Here is a 6000-nt window from a genome sequence, read left to right as displayed (position 1 = left end):
CCAAAAGTAGTAGGGGCAATGAGTCTTATAAAAAAGAATTTACAATCATACTTGGATATGTTACCAGTACATATACAGTAACTCCATATGAATTGCAAAAGGAGTCATTACTGGGCACACAATTTCATAGCTCTCAACCTCTTAGTGCAAGAAATCTGGACAAAGCCTAAAATTTTGGGGGGACAAAGGCTCAAAAATAGGGACAGATTTAAATATTGCTCTTATAAACTTAGACACGCATTTTCTAAATGATATAAAGTCTGTAACTCAAATGAATTTTGTTATTTACTGACTTCAATTCTCAGAGATTTGGCAGAAAACCAGAAATTTTATAAGGGACAGACCAAAACTATGAAGCAATAATCTGAACATTCTGCGACAATCTGTACAGTTGAGAGATATACACACTGTGGGTGTTGCAAAGAACACTTTTGGCTGGCATCAAAGATTGAAACAATATTAATTTCATGAACTTTAATCTTACTTTGACTTAAGAATAGAGTCAATTCCTGTCATGGTATTAGAAACCCAAAAGACTTGGAGAAATTAAAAATGTGATACTGCGCAAGGGATGTCCAACTAATAACTTACCAAATGCACAAATGATGCCCTTGAAGTAGCTAAAATGGGAATTCTGAGATTTGTGAGATTGATGGTTTCATAGGTTTGTAGTATGCTTATAGCTGAAGAACCAGTGAGAATAATAGTCACATCACCTTTGTAATTAAATGAATAGATTAGTTCCTACTGGATAGGAAACCATTAGCAGTAATGCCAAGCATGAATTTATGGTTACACATACAGTTATGAGGATTTGCTTTAAAGGTTTTTTAGGAAGCTACCTTTACTTGTTTGGTGGTGGGAGCTTATTCCAAATATGGGAGATGCGCAGGGTAAAAAAAAAAAAAAAATATATATATATATATATATATATATATATATATATATATATATATATATATATATATATATACATATATATATATACATGGATTCCATTCACTTGGTCGAATTTCATTTAGTCGAAAATGATTCCAGGCAGTTCACTGCTCTGAAACCTCACTTGACTGAAAGCTCACTTGGTCGAATTTCATTTGGTCGAAAATGGAATATAGCCCCTGCCCCACTGCAGTGCAACCCTGGAGTGAGAATATTAAATTGGGAGGGGTTTCCCCCACATTGGAGGGTGTGGGGGCATAGCCCCCCCCACATAATTTTAAAGTATTCACTGTTATATGAAGGTATATCAATTAGAAATGCATTGATATATAAATATTTAGTAAAAACTATTGGCATAATGTGGGGGGGCTATGCCCCCCCCGATTTAATATTCTCACTCCAGGGTTACACTGCAGTGGGGCAGGGGCTATATTCCATTTTTGACCAAATGAAATTCGACCAAGTGAGCTTTCAGTGAAGTGTACTGCCTGGAATCATTTTTGACTAAATGAAATTTGACCAAGTGAATGGAATCCATATATATATATATATATATATATATATATATATATATATATATGGGTCTACTTTCATTCACTGAAAGCTCATTTCACTGAATTTCAATTCACCCTCAAAAAATCACTGAAAGCTGAAATCACTGAAAACACATTTCACTGAATATAAATACTGTTGGGCAAATAAAATGTATATGCCCTTTTCCCCACTGTAGTGCGATCCTGGAGTTAGTATATATAGTTGGAGGGCATGGGGGCATAGCCCCCCACCTCCTTAGCTTTTATATTTATGAATCTCATTTCACTGAAAGCTAACAATATAAAACAAAAGTAGGTGGGGGGGCTATGCCACCGACACCCCCAATGTGGGGGGCTGTGCCTCACACACCCACTAACTATATATACTAACTCCAGGATCACACTACAGTGGGGAAAAGGGCACATACATTTTATTTGCCCAACAGTACTTACGTTCAGTGAAATATGAATCGGTGAAATAACTTTTCAGTGATTTGAGCTTTCAGCGATTTGGTGTGAGTGGTTTGAAATTCAGTGAAATGAGTAAATGAGTTTTCAATGAATGACAGTAGACCTATATATATATATATATATATATATATATATATATATATATATATATATCTATAGATAGCATGTCAACAAGTACTGATAACAAAATCTAGGTACAAACATTGTGTTAGCAGAATAGTACAACCAATAGTAAATATTAGGTAAATAACAGATAACCTAATAAGATCTGAAAATGCCGAGTAACACTGATTAGAAAAAGTGCAAAAGACAGCACATTAATTGCAAACAGTGCAAAACAAGTCCAGTCATCAGCTGGCAACAACTCAATGGCAGGGAACAGTTCAATAAAGATACTGTTAAGTAAACACAATAAAGAAATTACTGTAAATATGGAAAGATCAGTAAAAGGGCAAAGAAAAGCAGAATCCCAGAGAAGAGTACAAAAGCAGGCAGCTCAGTAAGTAGTAGTAGCACAAATGTAAGGAAGAGTGAAATGATAACGAACGCAGCAAGATCAGTAAAAAGGCCAAACTGTGCAACTGCAGAGAGCCCAACAGTAAGGGCATAACCCCACAGGAAAAAGCCATCTTACCCTGTACGTGGTACCTTTCTAGGTATGAATCATACCTAGTAGTTGTTACCTTATAAAGAAGAGACTGGAATTATACCTGGAAGGGTTAGAGTAATAATTTCCCAATGACAGAGTGTCACACTTTGCACAGTTAGTAGAAATGCTTCCTCTTTATTTTTCTCTTGTGTTGCACAAGTGTGCATGGTGGTTTGTAATTCAATAGGTTAAGATTGCCAAGCCAGGCAATACCTCTTTATTTATATCATAAAAGATGCCATTAAAACAGGAATCTGCCAAAAGGAAGAACAGCCAGGAGAAGGGCTCACAGCAGGACAGCTGAGAAACATGACAGCTACTCCTCTTCATACCAGGAATAGTTAGCAGCAACAGTCCCACTCCAATCCAGTCCAGTCCAATCCAGTCCAGTCTAGTCCAGTTCAGCCCAGGCAACCATGAATGAAGGAAAAGCAAAATGTCATGTGATTCCAGTCTTCACCAAACTGTTTTACCAAACCTGTAGGCAAATCTAATGTTCCAAGGCTGCTGCAACGAAGTAATTGTAATTCCTATCCAGTGTTGTGGTTCAGTTCTTAGTCTGAAATGTAACAACATGACTCATACCTTAGCTAGAAATGGAGAGATAATGCCTGGAAACCTGAATTCTTCTCTGTTCCATGAATGCGCAGTGCCCAAATAAAGGCTTTGTGCTGTCTATGAATGCATATTGCTCAAAGGAATTATTTTGCCATGTACTTCTAGATCTCTATCATGCACTTCAGGTACGATCCTGAGGAACTATACCATAGTAGTTTCCAGCCACTCTGCACTTCATATTCAGCATAACTGATAAGTAGATGGAGCAATGAGCTACAAACAGACATGTATGGAGCATCTGTTGATAAGTAGAACACTGGAAAAGGGACGTAACTGTATTGTACCACACAGTAAGATACCTGTGAGGTGCTGCCTTATTCATACCTATGTTACTGAGTTCTTAGTCCCATGTTTTCCTTTCTTCATCCCTGAAAAATGTGTCTATTCATTCAGAAACCCCAACATAAGTTTAAACCATGTCACTTACTGACTTGAACACTCTTCACAACCACATAAATGATAAATTAAATGCTTAACAGAAATTATAAAGGTAAAGCAACTCTTACAAGCAGCCAGGTTCCTCTTCATTTATATCATTACACACCATTCTTGATTCAGACAGAGCAGGGCTAATATGGGGTAGCATCCATGTTATTTAACACCCTGGCTGATTGGTCCAAAAATATAGGTCAGTATTCATGTTATTTAACACCGTGGTTGATTTGTCCTATAACATAGGACAGTTTCCATGTTATTTAACACCCTGGCTGATATTTTCTACATCAACTATAGCCCCAGTGATTAGCACCTGAAAACTATACCTTTTATTTTGCAAGATAACACAATGATATGTACATGGTATCTGATGTTTCCTTAAGCCAGATGCAAAAAATTAGTGCTTATGATTGTACTGTCCCTTGTTCTAAGGACAGCAGTAGACGATAATGGAACTGGGTGACCAAAGGTAATAAGGTTTATTACTGATGTCCAAAACCTTAGAATTGAGGTGGTGGTGCTGCGGTAGCATTGTCGCCTCACAGTTAGACGTTGCCCATTCGATTCTCAGTTAGAGCGTCTTCTGTGTGTCGACATGCGTGAATGGGCATTCCTTTGTTGAAGGTTGTGCGTTAGGCCCGGCAAGCCAGCACATAAAAATCTACTGCCAATCATTAGCGGACCGGAGTTCCGCTGTGGCGACCCCTAACCGGGAAAAGCAAAAAGACACAAACAAACTAATGTCCAAAACCTTGGCTTGACCTGTGCTTCCTTTTATTGGGGAGCATACATAAATGAACCTGTACGGTTCTGTATTGTCAACACTCTTGGGTAGTACCTTTATCTGCACACCAAGCTTTGAGCAGTGAGTATGAAGGAAAACACATCCAGAAGACACCAGTCTTATCTTTCTGAAAACCTCAAGCAGCACTTGACCACGCTGGGACTCACTTCTGATATTGTGCTATTGTCATCTCAACTTGTCTGTTAAAAGGCCCCTTCTTTCTCACATGTAAGATGCAGGGAATATCCACATTCCCAAAACCTCTTTTCAGAATCATGGGGAGTCCTGTTTCTCTGCTTGTTGATTTAATGCTGTGATAGCATCTGTTTTTACCTGTAGAGACTTGTCGCTTATCAGCACTGTGAAGGCTTTTAAAGCTGAATGAAGTGGTTTTAGCATCAGGATGTGTATTTGTAATCTGGAATAGTGATTAACCCACATTCCAATGACAGTGATCTGTCAGACACATTACCTGCACTAACACTTTATATCACAGCTATAGCGATGCTAATTAATCTTCTTCCTAATGCTGGCGATGCATACAAAACAGGCTGCTGGAAATGCTCATTATTCATCCAGCTAGCTGAACCATTCCTAGGAAGCGTGTCTATACATGAAAAACATACCTCTCAACTCTTCAGATTTTTGCAGAATGTTCAGATTTTTGCATTATACTTTTTGGTCTGTTCTTCATAAATTTTTAGTTTTTTTGGCAAATCATTGAGGATTTAAGTCGCTAAATATTTATACATGTTTGGTTTGCAGATTTTGTATCATTCAGAAAATGCATGCTAACACAAATAATGTTATTCTAACAACTTTCTGTGTTTATAAAAAACAATATTTAAAATATGCCACTGTTAGCAAAATGAATGTAAATGGCATGAACTGCTACTGGACATGCACAATACAACAAAATGACTGGGTAAATACACAAAACTGGTTGCATGACAACACAGGTTGTTTCATTTATTGTTAATTTAAATACCAATTTTCATAAGTGCAAATGCTCTAAAAAACATGACATAAATCAAATGGTATAATATACAGACAACAACTGAGTAAAGTGAAAAAAAAATGAGACTTAAGTAAGTATGGATACATGCATGTAAATTTAATCATAACTTATTTTATTTTGTGTATTGCAGTTTGTTAACTAGAATGGGTCCCTTTAGGCCAAAGGCTCACTTTTATTTGCAATATGGGTGTTATAAATCCTTTTACAATGCACAAAACAGAAGAATAGAGAAACAAGACATGTTTTGAAGCACAAGTAGGTTGCTATGTCATAAGATATAGGACCGTGAATTATAAGTCAAATCAAGTGGCCAATTTTGTGGAAAAATCAATGACTTTTAAATGACAGTAAAATACATGAAACTAATATTTTGATACATTTGTTTATTTAATTTGGTAACCTGGTGTAATGCCTGGTACTAGACCCTTTTTGGACACATGCAAAGACAATCTCATATATATATATATATATATATATATATATGTATGCATATATATATATATATATATATATATATATATATATATATATATATATATATATATATATATAT

The sequence above is a fragment of the Protopterus annectens genome, chromosome 7.part0, assembly GCF_019279795.1.
Source record: "Protopterus annectens isolate FY-2018-M chromosome 7.part0, PAN1.0, whole genome shotgun sequence".
Taxonomy (NCBI): Eukaryota; Metazoa; Chordata; order Ceratodontiformes; family Protopteridae; genus Protopterus; species Protopterus annectens.
The sequence above is the reverse complement of the archived record's forward strand: the minus strand, read 5'-3'. Positions refer to the sequence as shown.